Genomic DNA, 18,846 nt, shown 5'->3' with positions numbered 1-18,846 from the left:
TCAAAACCATGGACGGAAGGTGAATTTAACTCAAGTCCTGAAATGATCTGCCCAAAGTAACTTGTAGATCAACAAGATCAAGTGCATGTCTGCCGTAGGTTTATGTAAAATGATGAACAATTTGTGTTCCTTGTTTTTTTACAGTTTGTAAATTCTAACAGGGTAACCATGTAGCCTATTTGTTAGTAAAAGTTCTGCGACTATTGCAAGTCACTTGGCTAATATATCGCAGATTAACAATCAGACAAGTGACTTTCGGGCAATAGTCGCAGAACTTATTGAGATTAGCACATTAGGTAGTATTTGTGTCACATTTTACATCATCATTTTACTTTGCTATTTTACATCGACATATTACATCGATTTTTTACATCATAAATGTACCCAAATATGAGAAGTGATATAAATTTAGTTAGAATTATGTGTAATCAAGCAATAAGTACACTACATGGAAAAACAAACAATCATCATGACATTATCTGGCAACTATGTTAAGCCGAATCACTAATAAGACTCTCAGCCCGCTAGCGTCTAACCCTAAAGCTTTCTACTTCATTACTTAAAAAGAAGGAACGTAGCCTACTTACTTTAAAGATTTACATGTTGTATTATATGCAACGTTACAGAACAACTTGGTAAATGAAGCAACTTTAAACTACATTTAAAGTATTAATTGAGTAACTGAAATAAACACACACACACACACACACAACATATATATATATATATATATATATATATATATATATATATATATATATATATATATATATATATATATATACAGTCTTTGCAAACGCGTGACCTAAATCACAATTTACCTACATCCGCCGCCACAGCGGTCCACACCGCCAGCAAACAATCAGCTGTTGCGCAGCGCTGGACGTATCTAAAAATGTGTTCATCATATATTAAAAGCCTCGCACCTACAGGAAAGATACGTAAAAAAAACTAAATTTTAGGAATTGAAGATCCTCATATTCTTGTTGACATAAAATGCAGTAATGTATATATTTTTTTTTACACCTAGATTCTAGATTCTCTAGTTAAGTACAAGATTTAGTAGCAATAGATCTAATATATCTACACGACTGAACCAATGTGAGACCACTTAACTCTTACAAAACCCCCAAGAAAACTGCCTGTATCCTTCTGAGGTAACAAGCACTGCTGTTCATTGATCTCAGCCAATCTGGGTAGCATGTTACGTAATGTATAACCCTCATGGTCCAGCAGGGAAGCGATCACAAACAACGGTGCTCCCCCCCTCACAATTTCTTACCTACATGATACCCAGCAACCATCTGTTTCTAGCCCACCCTAAAACTTCATCTTTGTTGGTAACATGGATTACTGTTCTCAGCCCAGCAGAGATAGTATGTTATGTAATTTACGACCATCATGTTCGAGCAAGGTGAAGACCAAAGAGGAATCAGTACCACTGCCCTCCCCTCAAAATTTCTCACCTCCATGATACTTCACACCTAGGGTAAGGGTTAGGGTTAGGGTTAGGGTTAGGGTTAGGGTTAAGGTTAGGGTTAGGGTTAGGGTTAAGGTTAGGGTTAGGGTTATGTTTATGTTTATGTTTATGTTTATGTTTATGTTTATGTTTATGTTTATGTTTATGTTTATGTTTATGTTTATGTTTATGTTTATGTTTATGTTTATGTTTATGTTTATGTTTATGTTTATGTTTATGTTTATGTTTATGTTTATGTTTATGTTTATGTTTATGTTTATGTTTATGTTTATGTTTATGTTTATGTTTATGTTTATGTTTATGTTTATGTTTATGTTTATGTTTATGTTTATGTTTATGTTTATGTTTATGTTTATGTTTATGTTTATGTTTATGTTTATGGTTATGGTTATGGTTATGGTGATGGTGATGGTGATGGTGATGGTTATGGTTATGGTTATGGTTATGGTTATGGTTATGGTTATGGTTATGGTTATGGTTATGGTTATGGTTATGGTTAATGGTTATGGTTATGGTTATGGTTATGGTTATGGTTATGGTTATGGTTATGGTTATGGTTATGGTTATGGTTATGGTTATGGTTATGGTTATGGTTATGGTTATGGTTAATGGTTATGGTTATGGTTATGGTTATGGTTATGGTTATGGTTATGGTTATGGTTATGGTTATGGTTATGGTTATGGTTATGGTTATGGTTATGGTTATGGTTATGGTTATGGTTATGGTTATGGTTATGGTTATGGTTATGGTTATGGTTATGGTTATGGTTATGGTTATGGTTATGGTTATGGTTATGGTTATGGTTATGGTTATGGTTATGGTTATGGTTATGGTTATGGTTATGGTTATGGTTATGGTTATGGTTATGGTTATGGTTAATGGTTATGGTTATGGTTATGGTTATGGTTAATGGTTATGGTTATGGTTATGGTTATGGTTATGGTTTTATGGTTATGGTTATGGTTATGGTTATGGTTATGGTTATGGTTTTATGGTTATGGTTATGGTTATGGTTATGGTTATGGTTATGGTTATGGTTATGGTTATGGTTATGGTTATGGTTATGGTTATGGTTATGGTTATGGTTATGGTTATGGTTATGGTTATGGTTATGGTTATGGTTATGGTGATGGTTATGGTTATGGTTATGGTTTAGTGTTAGTATGAGGTTGTCGTTCTTATGGGTGGTTCAAGCGCATTTCTTCATATTACTTTTGGCCACAGCAAGCATTTTCTTAGAAAACCCGAGCATTAAATAAAATACTGATTATCTCATATTTCACGAACAATAAATATTCTAATATTGGACAGTAATACCCGTTAGTATCAGAGGTTAAGCGAATGTTAGTAAATTGATCTGGGATTAATGTCCTAGCCCAAATTATTGATAGAATTTGTGAAACTAACATGTGTAATTTGGGACCGTACAGCGATTAGTGAGATATACGTCTGAACACAACACTGATATTCGGTATAGTTTTTTGATATCTCAACATACCAAAACAACGTATACACCTATGTGTAGAAAGAAAAAAATAACCATCTGTTGCAACAAAGCAGGTTCAATTACAGGAGTATAGACACGTGAACAGAAACATTGAAATATTTCCTTATTGGAAAGAAGTACACGTGGTTTTGGTAGTAAACTATTCAGCAGGCATAGGCATAGGCATAGGCATAGGCACAGGCACAGGCACAGGCATAGGCATAGGCATAGGCATAGGCATAGGCATAGGCATAGGCATAGGCATAGGCATAGGCATAGGCATAGGCATAGGCATAGGCATAGAGCTGCAGAACGTAGGATTTAGGATGCATGATTTGATGTGGATGTGGATGTGGATGTGGATGTGGATGTGGATGTGGATTTTCCTAATAAGTGGATGGGGATGGGAATATACATTTTCAAAAAGCTGTTTATACTTCTCAAGACGTAACGCTTTACTAGTCTAAAAAAGGAAATATGTCATTCAAAATTTCTCATTAGACTAATCTCAAATAAATGATCAGATTTTTAATTATCTTGCAACTAACATGTACACAACATGTTTTAATATATACTTAACACATACCACAATGTACACAACATGGACAAATGATCTCAGGACAAATGATCTCAGACAAAATATCTCAGACAAAATATCTCACGGACAAATGATCTCAGGACAAATGATCTCAGGACAAATGATCTCAAGGACAAATTATCTCACGGACAAAAGATACCAGGACAAAATATATCAGGACAAATGATACCACGGACAATTGATCTCAGACAAAATATCTCAGACAAAATATCTCACACCTAAATTTTAATAGAGTATTGGGTGACTTTAGTTGATCTGAACAATTTTTATTAACTGTCGTATGGTTTTGTTTAATATGTTTAATATTGTTTATAGGCCCATATGATAATTGTAACAAATGTTTGCCGTATAAATTTATCATATTGCACTTATAAAATTGTATATTGCATTTTAAAATTAGGATTATTACTATAGAAGATTAAAGAAATTGTTCGATAGACAGCGTAGGCGGGCTTGCCAAACATGAGACAATCCAAACATGTCAGGTGGACGAAACTAGATAAAAGAGGATGAAATAACAATAAAGACACACCTTCGTATCAAGGTGGCCGCCCGCTTTGATGGCAGAGACATGCCTCAAGGCAGGGGACGGCAACCTACGGCTCGCGAGCCGCATGCGGCTCTTTTGATATCAAGATGCGGCTTTCCAGCTCCTTGAACAAATACTAATAATCTTAATAAAAAAATAAAATATTTGAAATTTAAAAAATGTTAGTGGCTCTTTAAAACCAGGGAAATTTGGAAAATTGTAACTTTTGGCTCTTCGCTTCAAAAGGTTGCCGACCCCTGCCTTAAGGGAAAGACATCCGCCCTCCATGAACAATACAACTAATAGCTAAATTCAATAGTTATGCGTCGGTCACACCTTAGTGATCAGGTGACTAATGCTTATTTAAGACAAACAGCGGTCATCGCGGAGTTAGAACATGTCGAGCAAGAGTTCACACAATACATGATGACATAGTATTGGAGAGATGTGATCATAACGATGTACTGTCAGCAAAGAAACCTAAACGTTATGTTTGTGTTGATCATGCAATAAAAACAATAATTTTACGTCACGAACCTAGAGACCCATTAACATTTTTGAAAGATATTTCGCATGTTTTAAACATTATTGTTGTATAGCTACCGTTACTTTGTTTTATACATTATCATTTATCATACCTTTCAGGCTAAAGGAGAAAGTTTGTTTTAATTTTTATTTTTTTAAATCAAAGGCCATTACAAAGATTAAGTTAAATAAATCTTTTGATGCTTTGTTAAGTTTAACAAATTCACTTTATTCACAATTATGATGCGTAAAGAAAGTAAACAAAACCATATTGGCAGTCAATTTAAAAAAAAAGTTCAAATGAACTAAAATCATTGTACATACTATCAACATTTTGCTGTGAGATATTTTGTCTGAGATATTTTGTCTGAGATCATTTGTCCATGATATCATTTGTCCTGATATATTTTGTCCTGGTATCTTTTGTCCTTGAGATCATTTGTCCTTGAGATCATTTGTCCTGAGATCATTTGTCCTGAGATCATTTGTCCGTGAGATATTTTGTCTGAGATATTTTGTCTGAGATCATTTGTCCTGAGATCATTTGTCATGGAACCCATTCAACATGTACATAGAATTTACAATATGTACCAAACATGCCGTTAACATGAAGTAACGTGTACAAAAGATGATTACATGTTCACCCAATGTACACACTATGTACATAAGAATTGACACTATTGTGTCTGGTTCAGAAATTTCGGTCATAATTTTATTGATCATGTTCTGGGTAATGGTAGGGGTACCCATTTTAAGTGACCTCTCTGGCCATTCTTATCCACATGCAACAGCAACATGCTATTAAAATAATCTGAATGTTCACATATCACCGCCAGATGTAGAGAGTTGTAGATTTCATCAGATTTTAGTGAGATAAACTATTCACTTGGTTTCCCCAAGTTGTAGACATTAATAATTTGAAAACGGTTTATGTTCACTTCGCAAGTAAACAGATCCTCTAAGATAAATTCATCGAGTCGACGTTCTTTTTTTCCTTTAATCAACACACGTAACGAGTTTTTGGGATGCCGCCCAGGTGCGGTCCCCGTAAGCGTGATTTTTTTGAAGTGTACTTACAGGTATAGGTAGTTCTCTGTTTTTGTACCACATCTCCGGTTTTTCTCCCACTTTGAAGAACAATTACAGTTTCATTTGATTATGTATCCGTTATAGGTGTTGTAACAGACCAGCTGATGGTTTGCGAGGTGTCCGTATTATCCACAGGACAGAGCGAAGTATTTTTTTTAATACTTTTATTTTCCAATTTAAAACAAATACAGTAACATTCCACGCCGTTTGGGTGGATATTTACAAGATAGTTACATTGGTGTACAGAGTATAGTAAATAAATAGCGAAATATGAAAATGAAAACAAAAGATGCATTGAATTTAAAGCTTGTTGGCTCAAAAATTGAAAAGAGGCTGGTTTGTAACATGTTTGCCAAGAAAAGTGGTTGAAGAGTATAACGTATGGAAGAATAGTCGAAAACAAAGCTGGTTTACATGGATTTCATCTCATTCTGTACAATAAACAGAGTAAATACCAAAGAAAAAATGAATAACCAGTAGAGTAATCACACACACACACACACACAAATGTGTTGTTTTACACAGATTTCGTTCACATTTGTACAATAGTGAATTACAAAAATAGGTAAATAAGTAAATGAATAAATATTCAAAGCTGATGTTTTGGTGGGTGTTGGGGGTCGTTGGAACAGTTAAAATGGATGTGGGGTTATCATATCTGAGGGTGATGTGGGCAGATGGGGGTAGTGTGTCCGACGAGCCATGGAGAGAGTGTCTGTGTGTGTTTAAGGCAAGCCAAGCGTCATGGGCAGATGGGGGTAGTGTGTCCGACGAGCCATGGAGAGAGTGTCTGTGTGTGTTTAAGGCAAGCCAAGCGTCAAAATCTGTGCCGTGTGATCTAACTGCTGATGTGTTACTATTTATAGTGTGTGTATGTTTGGGGGGAAGGTTGATGAACAGATTGCTGTGTGAGCGATTTTGCGGGAGAGTGAAAGTTTGGTATGTTCAGAGCGATGTATTTTTTATTTATTTATTTTTTTATTTTTTTTTAAAATGCTTTTATTTCCAATAAAACAATTGACAAAATATTTAACCATCAAAAGCGTTAAATTAATAATAATAAATTATATTTTAGGTGATTATGTATGAAAAAAAGGATGTATGACATAAAATAAAAAGATCGTGTCGTGATTGGCAGCCTCTAAGATTTGTACAATAATATATGTGAATACAAGAGGAAATAAACCAAGAGAAAAACACAGATACTGTTTCGTTCTGACAGAACATCTTGGTTAGGATGGGCGAAAGCCGGATATATGCTGATTACTAAATACACGTGTTATGGTTCTTTACAGACAGGTTTTTCAAAAAGGCCTGTGCAGGGCCTGGCCGGGATGGCTAGTTTACAAAGGAATAGAGCACGAAAAAAATTCATTAAAAAAAGCCTTGTTCGCCTGAGTGTGATATATCTAAAAGTGCTCTTTGTCTAAATTAATGATATAGAAAGCTAATATTGAAGGTGTTATAAAATTAATTTCATTTTCCAAACTTAAATTGGTAATTTACAGTATGTGCATTTAAAAATAAAGAAAATGTATCACGCTTTACAAAAAGTCTATTTGTGTCTGAAAAATATTTACATTAAGTCCTTTACCACTCATTACGTCCCTTGGTAAATTAGGAAAACCCAATTATGTCTCTTTAAAAAACATTGCATCGAGGGGAGGGGGGCTACTTTTTATTACTTTGTTTTGGTGATGGGAAAAAATAATTGCATAATTAGCGTGGATTGGAGGAGTAACACATAGATATTTTCAATGCTGCATTTTATTTTTAAAATGTTATTTACTAAACGTAATGTTTACTAATTATTTTTCAAATCAATAACAGTTTAGAAGCCAGCTCCTAAATTTTCTCTATGTTTACTTCCATCTTTCCGTTTGCGGATAAGCTTGGGTTGCTATAGTACTTTGCGGATAAGCTTGGGTTGCTATAGTACTTTGCCGCCCCGGGTTTGATTGTGAGCACGTTGCGTTAATCTTTGCTTTAAAGTTTGTGTTTATGTTTGCTTTTATCTGCATTATTTTGAGTTATTTAAATTCGGAGAAATGTGTTTTCGTAAATAAACATTTATGAGTTATTTACACTGTAGGCATAAAAATGGCGTTTCTCTGTTGACTGATGGGGGCCAGATCATTATTGTTGACATGCCAAAACTTTTTTTTTCTTTATTTCATCTCTGAGGTAGTCTTACACTAAAATAATTTATTAAAGTTAAAGCCGAAGAAATAAAATTATTTTAAAAACATATTTTAGAAAATTTGACAATGCTGCAGATATTCTTTCTTTATGCTTAGTTTTATCACTGCGCTCTTGTATTAAATTTTTTAAGCCTGACAGTTCAAAGCGTTAGATAAGATCTGATTAAATAAAATTAATTGTATTATAGGTTTATTTCAGTAGGCCCTAATTATCTTTCATGTATACACTTGAAATGAAGCACCTCTTTGTTTTTATGATCGTTATTATACGATGTAAAAAAAGTTGTTCTGCCCTTATATTCTAACGTTTGAATAATAACAAAAGTTTGTAAAAAAACAAGTAGGTGCATGTTAAATTTATGATAAAGTAATTATCAAAGCGCTTTGATACTAATTATCATTCTAACCACGTGACATATATGAACCAACCAATCTACAGGCCCCTCTCACCTCCACCAGAACAATGGCGTCCCCCCACCTACTCTGGTGTTGTTACCTGCTGTGTTTACTAAACACCGCGACATCAGCCGAGAGAAAAAACACCAGAACAGCCTTGCTAATCATCGACGTCCAGGATTGTTTTGTGGAGGGTGGGGGGCTGTGTCTTATGGCAGTCAGATTATACCCGTCATTAACAGGTGAGGGTGGGGGGGGGGCTGTGTCTAATGGCAGCCAGACTATACCCGTCATTAACAGGTGAGGGGGGGGCTGTGACTAATGGCAGCCAGATTTTACCCGTCATTAACAGGTGAGGTGGTAGGGGGGGGGGGGGGCTGTGTCTAATGGCAGTCAGATTATACCCGTCATTAACAGGTGAGGGTGGGGGGGGGGGCTGTGTCTAATGGCAGTCAGATTATACCCGTCATTAACAGGTGAGGGTGGGGGGGGGGCTGTGTCTAATGGCAGTCAGATTATACCCGTCATTAACAGGTGAGGGTGGGGGGGGGGCTGTGTCTAATGGCAGTCAGATTATACCCGTCATTAACAGGTGAGGGTGGGGGGGGGGCTGTGTCTAATGGCAGTCAGATTATACCCGTCATTAACAGGTGAGGGTGGGGGGGGGGCTGTGTCTAATGGCAGTCAGATTATACCCGTCATTAACAGGTGAGGGTGGGGGGGGGGCTGTGTCTAATGGCAGTCAGATTATACCCGTCATTAACAGTTGGGGGGGGGCTGTGTCTAATGGCAGCCAGATTATACCTGTCATTAACAGGTGAGGGGGGGGGGCTGTGTCTAATGGCAGTCAGATTATACCCGTCATTAACAGGTGAGGGGGGGGGGGGGGCTGTGTCTAATGGCAGTCAGATTATACCCGTCATTAACAGTTGGGGGGGGGGCTGTGTCTAATGACAGCCAGATTATACCCGTCATTAACAGGTGAGGGTGGGGGGGGGGGGCTGTGTCTAATGGCAGTCAGATTATACCCGTCATTAACAGTTGGGGGGGGGCTGTGTCTAATGACAGCCAGATTATACCCGTCATTAACAGGTGACGGGGGGGGGGGGCTAGTAATCTGTATCAAAAGAAATCTACAAATAATATTTAAAAGCTGCCATGTGTTTCCATCAACCGATGGAATGTGTTTCTCAATCCACCATGTCCTCCCTTATCCTAACTTATCCTACCTTATCCTAACTTATCCTTCTATCCCAGAGTAAGAAAAGAATTTGGTGAACAGTTTGATGTCGTCGTCCTGTCTAAAGACTGGCATTGTCCTGATCACGTGTCCTTCGCTGCTTCTCATCCTGGCAAGAACGTTGGTGACGTCATCAGCCTCACCTACACGTTGGACGGTAACCCTTGCAACGACTGCTATCAAATGTTTATCTGTTGGTCCACTTTTGGTAGCTAGGAAAACTGTCTTTTGTACCAACATGACATTGTTGTACCCATGTCACTTGTGTTTTGTTGTACCCAGGTCACCTGTGTTTTGTTGTACCCAGGTCACCTGTGTTTTGTTGTCACCTGTTGTACCCAGGTCACCTGTGTTTTGTTGTACCCAGGTCACCTGTTGTACCGAGGTCACCTATCTGTTGTACCCAGGTCACCTGTTGTACCGAGGTCACCTATCTGTTGTACCCAGGTCACCTGTTGTACTGAGGTCACCTATCTGTTGTACTCAGGTCACCTGTTGTACTGAGGTCACCTATCTGTTGTACCCAGGTCACTTATGTTTTGTTGTACCCAGGTCACCTGTGTTTTGTTGTACCCAGGTCACCTGTTGTACCGAGGTCACCTATCTGTTGTACCCAGGTCACCTGTTGTACCGAGGTCACCTATCTGTTGTACCAAGGTCACCTGTTGTACTGAGGTCACCTATCTGTTGTACTCAGGTCACCTGTTGTACTGAGGTCACCTATCTGTTGTACCCAGGTCACCTGTTGTACTGAGGTCACCTATCTGTTGTACCCAGGTCACCAGTTGTACTAAGGTCACCTGTTGTACCCAGATCACCTATCTGTTGTACCCAGGTCACCTGTGTTCTGACCAAGACTATCCCACCACTGTACCAGACCTTGTCAAGTGTCCACCAACAGGAACAAACAAAAAAAAAATTCATAAAAAACGTTTTAATAACAAGCTTTTATGTAATGATGCACTAAAAAGTAGAAAATAAATTATAGACTACTATTTAAATAACTATAAAGAAAAGCGTGGGTCACTTTAGTATCTATTGGATACCTTTACTAATGTTAAGGAAGACACCCACGCTTTTCTTTATAGTTATTTAAATAGTAGTCTATAATTTATTTTCTACTTTTTAGTGCATCATTACATAAAAGCTTGTTATTAAAACGTTTTAGTAGGCGCGCAATGGTTTTTGAACGCAGCCATTACGTGGCCGTGATGGCGCAGCTATTGATGACGCGTGTGGTGTGGTTGGCTAGACATGCCTACTTATTCGGTCCAAATTTTAATTAATTAATAAAAAATTAATTAGGCATCCGATTAAGTCAAATTTAGTTTCAGATTGCATTGTCTTCATGTCTTGACCCACGTGCCAACTGTGAATCGTATATGTCAAGTAGAACTGTCCGAATTTTCACTCCTGCGTTTCCGTCTAGACAGACTGACGACAGACTGACGACAGAGGAAGTGAGTTAAATTAAAGCTTGTAAAAAAATACAACAAATGGTTTGGCCCGTACACTGTGTGCAGAACGTCACATCCGGTCCTATGTCATCGAATATCGCTGAATCGTTGTATACATCTGACGTCATCATATATAAGGGCAATCACTGTCAGGTTTGTAATTTCCAAACACGTCTTTTAAAATAAAATCCCTTTATATCTTTATTCGGTAGACACCATTCTGCGTTAAACAATGTTGTAAAAAAATCTTTCACGTCATTCATAGATTGATTCCTATTCGGCGTTCTACGACAATGGACGTTTTGGCGAAACCAAACTTAAAAATGAGTCGACCAGCCGAGGTATCGATACTGTGTATATTGTTGGGCTCGCACTCGACTACTGCGTGTATTACACGGCTAAAGACGCCATTGAGCTAGGTACTTTTTTTTTAAGTTTGATAAAAATTGTTGGAAAATCTTAGGCAATCAGTTTACACTCTTTTCAGGAATGCTCCTATCTCTTTACTTTATCATTTTTTTAAAAAGCCTGTTTGATTATAACAAAAGCACTTAGTTTCTTATCAAATTCCAAAACCTTCACTTTCAAGTGGATTTAGAATCTACACTCTATACCAGGGGTCTCCAAACTACGGCCCGCGGGCTGGATCCGGCCCGCGAGGTCCTCTCATCCGGCCCGCGGCGATCTTTTTGTCCACGGAAATAACGTTTGTTGGTGATGGCTGAGGAACTTTGACCAGAAAAATCAAAGACATGTTTGGAATTAACTCAGTTAATAACTGGCCCCCGAACTGAAATTTCATAGTTAATGCGGCCCTCGGACTGAAAATTTTGGAGACCCCTGCTCTATACGATGACATGTTATAGAGTCGGTCAAAAAGCTTCAAATTTTAGCTGGGTAAAAAATACGTAGCCGCGTAGGCCATTTTTGTTTTATTGTTTGATTAATTTAGTCACTGCTGTAGACATTCTATCTCTCCCTAGTGGATTAAGATCAATTCAGACTATACAAGCCATCTGTGACAGGGCTCATAGACTGACATACATTATCTGTCACAGGGTTCATAGACTGACATACACCATCTGTGACAGGGTTCATAGACTGACATACACCATCTGTGACAGGGTTCATAGACTGACATACACCATCTGTGACAGGGTTCATAGACTGACATACACTATCTGTGACAGGGTTTATAGACTGACATACACTATCTGTGACAGGGTTCAAGACGTTCATGGTGAAAGATGCTTGTAGAGGTATGGCTGCTACAACATCAGCTCAGGCTCTGGAGGATATTGTAACTAAAGGTGAGGCAGTTGCTAAAGTTGAGATTTGGTAGCTAAAGGTGAGACATGGTCGCAAAAGGTGAGACAATAGCTAAAGGTGACACCTTGACATAAACTTAACTTTTATCACACTCAGTCACACAAACACAGGAAACATTTTAGTCGATATATTTTTATTTAACATCAAGCGTCTACCAATTAGTCGATATAATTTTATTTAATATCAAGCCGTCTACCAATTAGTTGATATATTTTTATTTAACATCAAACCGTCTACCAATTAGTCGATATATTTTTATTTAACATCAAGCGTCTACCAATTAGTCGATATAATTTTATTTAATATCAATCCGTCTACCAATTAGTTGATATATTTTTATTTAACATCAAGCCGTCTACCAATTAGTCGATATATTTTTATTTAACATCAAGCGTCTACCAATTAGTCGATATAATTTTATTTAATATCAAGCCGTCTACCAATTAGTTGATATATTTTTATTTAACATCAAACCGTCTACCAATTAGTCGATATATTTTTATTTAACATCAAGCTATCTACCAATTAGTCGATATATTTTTATTTAACATCAATCCGTCTACCAATTAGTCGATATATTTTTATTTAACATCAAGCCGTCTACCAATTAGTCGATAATTTTTTATTTAACATCATGCCGTCTGCCAATTAGTCGATATATTTTTATTTAACATCAAGCCGTCTACCAATTAGTCGATAATTTTTTATTTAACATCATGCCGTCTACCAATTAGTCGATATATTTTTATTTAACATCAAGCCGTCTACCAATTAGTCGATATATTTTTATTTAACATCAAGCCGTCTACCAATTAGTCGATATATTTTTATTTAACATCAAGCCGTCTACCAATTAGCCGATATATTTTTATTTAACATCAAGCCGTCTACAAATTAGTCGATATATTTTTATTTAACATCAAACTTCTATTTATAGCCACAGTGTACATCATTTCTGTCTTCATCTAGTGAAGTCAACATCCAGTCAATGTTTTTGCTGTCTCCATCTAAGGAAGACAACAGCCAGAATTGTAACTATATAGCCTTTAATAAATTAAATAATTTGTAAAAGTAAATGTTTATTTAATTCCAGTTGTATCTCATTATCAAGCGCATAGTAATATTAAATACCTGTATGCTTGGTCGACGTGTTCTGGTGACGCAGCGCGTGATTGCGAATATAAATGTCTCAACTAATTAATATTACTTCTTGGCTGATTAGAAAGCAAGTAGTCACATTTTACAATGACGTTCCTAAGTGTGTTTGGCGAGCACTATATGAGCAAAATCGGCTAATTACTTTTAAATAGGCATTGTCAACTTATTTATAAAACTGCTTTTGAATAATTAAAGAGGTTGTTTAGTACAAATATTGTAAGAGAAACTCAAATATAATATAGGAAAAAAATCAGATTCTATTTAATTAATGAAATTACAAAATTGGGTGGTATAGAGGGTTGCTATTTTCCATTGTTATTAATTCACCAAAACCCTGCTATTTAGAAAACTAATAAAAACCACGTGATAATTTGTTTTTAATGGCTTTTATATATAAGGTTAAAAAATTGTCCCATCAGTAACTAAAACGACGTGTATCCTGCTACATTAAAAATTCCAAAGGGAAATTACAAAGGGATATAACTAAGCTAGGCTGATTATGTCGACAAAATTAACAGAGTAGCTTCGCTTTACAAAGAATAGTAAAATATTTACTACAGACATTGAAATAGAGTGGGTGTTGTACACAAATGACGTCGCACACCAACAAGGTAGGGGAGGGTTAGAATTTTGTTACGAAGTAGGGCAACAGGGTGTGAGGGCAACACGACTTTGATATAAATAACAAAGTGTGCTACGAGAAAAAAGCTTTCTTTGTGTGTATGTTTTCGTTTTGGAATTGGATTTTTGTTGTATTATACCGTACGCCGTAATGTATACTATATACTATGGTGTGGGGTTTCGACTCTTCTCATTTGCCTGATTGAAGTTATATTAAAGTCAATAATAACTAATACAAGTTCATTTCACAGATTTGCACAGTTTCTCTAAATACTTACGTCTGCCCTACTATACTAACTTTCTCAACTATACCCTAACTAATCTCCAAGTGTAACTAAACTATATCCTAACAATATCTACTAATACGGCTATACGTTACAATGACCAACTACTTTCCCTAACTGCTAATGCCTGTTGCTTCAGTGGTCAGCTGACCGTCACGCGTGTCCTGTAGATTCCACTGCAATTTCCTTGGTTCTGCTTGACAAATGTCTAGCTGACATACGCTATTCTACTTGTCGCTTTTTAAAAACTATATATGTAAATCTTGCACAACATTGCGACAATACACACACCTAGTAGATATAGGATAGAAAAATAGGCTGAGGCATTTTTTTTTTAAATTCAAGATGCAAACATAGTCGAATAAAAACGTTGCAATATTGAAGATATTGTGCAGTTTGATCCAATAATATGAATTTTAAAAAAATAAAAATTCGTAAGAGGAGAGAACTGGGTATAAAGACTCATGTGAATAACAAATGCAACGTTACTTCCCTTAGCTGGATGACCAAATTGCATTGGCACATAATCCATTCTCTGCATCCCCTGATGTGGCAAGCACTTTCGATACATCACAAGATGCATTCTTGGATTTCTAGAATGGTTCCAGAACACGTACCTTCTCTCACAAATGTATGTGTGCTATGTCCATAGCCCTACCTTCTCTCACAAATGTATGTGTGCTATGTAGATCTACTATTGATATCGGGTGACGTCATCAAATTGTAAACCGGAAAGTCTCGAGTTCGGATCCTGCGCTCCAGTACTTTGGACGTCCCAGAGCTCACCCCACTCTGACTCAGCGGGTGATCTTAATTGTGACCACAAACTCCAATTTATATAAAAATAATTTATAACAAAATTGTACTGAAAAATCTAATTTCTGTGTTTGTAACTTCCTTATTTAAATGATTTTTTTTTAAAACTGGGCAACATGGCCTTTATAAAAAACGGGTCGCCAATCAAAAAAGTTTGGGATTTGTTGTATTCTATATAAAAAATTGTGTATGCTATAAACCGCAGCTTACACATCGTTTGTAATCGTAAGAAATTTTGCTTTGATTAATTGACTTTTTCAATTATGTTAAGAGACAATCTGTATTTTGTTTCCGAAAGAGTTGTATTCATTGGAGATCGGCTAATTCAACATAAGATACCGATTTCGCTGTCTATTATCTACATATTGAAAATAGTATAGTATATAGGCCTACTTTAAATAAAAAATGAGAAAACATTAATAATAAATACCATACATTATCTTCGGCTATAATTAAGTTAAACTGATTGAAACATGTGTTGTTGTTTTTTTAATTTTGTTCTTGTTTAATGATTGGTAATCAAGCAACTCTATAGGTAAATCTTTAAATAAATTATTATTGTTTAATTTTTATGATAAAACCTTTAAGTGAAGACGAGACAATACGTCTCGAAAAACTTGAAAAAACATTTAAATGATACTATAGAATTTTAGCTAAGAGTTTATTGCATTTATTCTTGAACAAACAAGTTAGCGGATGTTAGATCTATTTACATGAAACCAAATTATCGTGTTCGGGAAAATCCTTGCTTGGAAAAATGGAAACTTTGGGAAATCCCGAGTGGTAAATTACTTGTGCAATTAAATACTAACAAAAAAACGGTAGTTATCTCACTCTCGACCGTAACTTCTTAACAAAACTACAATTGCTTCTAACACTTGATTGACAACCTAAACCTATATCTGCACAGCTGTGAATCGTGACTAGTCATCTAGCTTTTATTGGTTCCTACATAATTTAACTGCTTGGCCTATAGCTATCTAAACTACACTTTCATACATAATGTATCCTCCATTTCGCCTACTTCCAATTCTGCCTATACGTTGTAATCACAGATACACCAATCGGTGACTAATAGGTAGAACTAGGGGTGGGTTAGAACGAAATGACTACTCGGAAAAAGATGTTTCTACCCAACGTCTCCACCTAGTCGGAAAAAGATAGTTCTGCGCATGCGCAGTGACCTATGGCTGGGTTTAGAGTTAGTGCTAGGTTTAGGGTTAGGGTTTGGGTTTCTCTCCATTGCGCATGCGTATCTTTTCCGACTAGCATCGGCCTTTTTAATTACCCTAACTCGAAACGTCTAAGCTTAATGATCAACCACTATGGATAATACAATGGATAAGTTCGATTATTAATTTGTATCCAGTCACTTCTAAATATCGATTGGCTTAGTGATATTCTTTTATAGAAACCATAGTTTCTGATTAAAATTTGAAGATACGGGTTTTCCAAAATACAAGACGAACCAGTTTCCCTTTAAAGAACTGACTTTTGTCTGCACTAACAACACTAACCTCCCACTGAGTCTGACCCACCATTACACAACATGTTTTCACATACACGCACTGACAACCACATACCTGTTACAAAATGTGAAATGTCGTTTAACTAACGTGTACATAGCGTGTATTCAACACGTACACATCATGTAAAAACATGTACAAGTGAATCATGTGAATAGTATTACACTTCATGTACTAAACTGTACACATCATGCAGCATGTACACAACATTTAAAGATTGACACAACATGTACAACATGCACAAACGTATACAAAATAAACTCGTAGTGCACTTAAGATGTACGAAAATGTATACGTAATGAACTAAACATGTACTTAATGTGTACACTACAGGATACAACATGCATTCAACATATACCTACGATGTACACATGTACAAAAAATGTTTCCAACATATACTCAACACATACCACCATGTACACAACATACATCTAATACATGAACAAAAGATGATTACATGTTCACCCAATGTACATAGCATGTACAAAGCATACAGTCAATATGTCGACATCAGATACCCATCATGTACACAAAATGTACACAACTTGCACTAAACATACACTTAGCGTCAACATAATGCAAAGTACGACCTCACATATTCAAACACACATAAAGACAGAACAAATCTTTGTAATTCACAAAATTTAATGCCGAAACTTTATAGCATTTAAATGACGTTGCATAATACAAAGTTATTATTTAATATTACAAGATTATAGATGAAAGACAGTGTTAAAAAGGAAAGACAACATTTATATCTTTGTCCTATCCCCAACCCTGTACCAACTCTGTCCATAAAACTTTTCTTAACCCAGTCCCCAACCCTAGTCCTATCCCAAACCTTATCGATAATGTTTACAATTAGAAGGGGAAGTGACGTCATGAGCAAACCGCTGCTTCTTTCACTCACACCAGAAAGGCTACCGATGATAGTTGGACTTACTCATGGACTTTGATCCAACACAACCACAAGATCCTAAGTTGAGACATTCGTGTAAGCTGACGTTGATCCAACACAACCCCAAGATCCTAACTTGAGACAATTGTGTAAGCTGACGTTGATCCAACACAACCACAAGATCCTAACTTGAGACAAATGTGTAAGCTGACGTTGATCCAACTCAACCACAAGATCCTAAGTTGAGACATTCGTGTAAGCTGACGTTGATCCAACTCAACCACAAGATCCTAACTTGAGATATTCGTGTAAGCTGACGTTAATCCAACACAACCATAAGATTCTAACTTGAGACAATTGTGTAAGCTGACGTTGATCCAACACAACCACTAGATCCTAACTTGAGACATTCGTGTAAGCTGACGTTGATCCAACACAACCACAAGATCCTAACTTGAGACATTCGTGTAAGCTGACGTTGATCCAACTCAACCACAAGATCCTAACTTGAGACATTCGTGTAAGCTGACGTTGATCCAACACAACCACAAGATCCTAAGTTGAGACATTCGTGTAAGCTGACGTTGATCCAACTCAACCACAAGATCCTAACTTGAGATATTCGTGTAAGCTGACGTTAATCCAACACAACCATAAGATTCTAACTTGAGACAATTGTGTAAGCTGACGTTGATCCAACACAACCACTAGATCCTAACTTGAGACATTCGTGTAAGCTGACGTTGATCCAACACAACCACAAGATCCTAACTTGAGACATTCGTGTAAGCTGACGTTGATCCAACTCAACCACAAGATCCTAACTTGAGACATTCGTGTAAGCTGACGTTGATCCAACACAACCACAAGATCCTAACTTGAGACATTCGTGTAAGCTGACGTTGATCCAACTCAACCACAAGATCCTAACTTGAGACATTCGTGTAAGCTGACGTTGATCCAACACAACCACATGATCCTAACTTGAGACATTCGTGTAAGCTGACGTTGATCCAACTCAACCACAAGATCCTAACTTGAGACATTCGTGTAAGCTGACGTTGATCCAACACAACCACAAGATCCTAACTTGAGACATTCGTGTAAGCTGACGTTGATCCAACACAACCACAAGATCCTAAGTTGAGACATTCGTGTAAGCTGACGTTGATCCAACTCAACCACAAGATCCTAACTTGAGACATTCGTGTA

This window comes from Physella acuta, unplaced genomic scaffold, assembly GCF_028476545.2.
Source record: "Physella acuta isolate Inbredline_101_S28 unplaced genomic scaffold, ASM2847654v3 ptg000430l, whole genome shotgun sequence".
Taxonomy (NCBI): domain Eukaryota; kingdom Metazoa; phylum Mollusca; class Gastropoda; family Physidae; genus Physella; species Physella acuta.
This window is presented reverse-complemented; position numbering follows the sequence as displayed.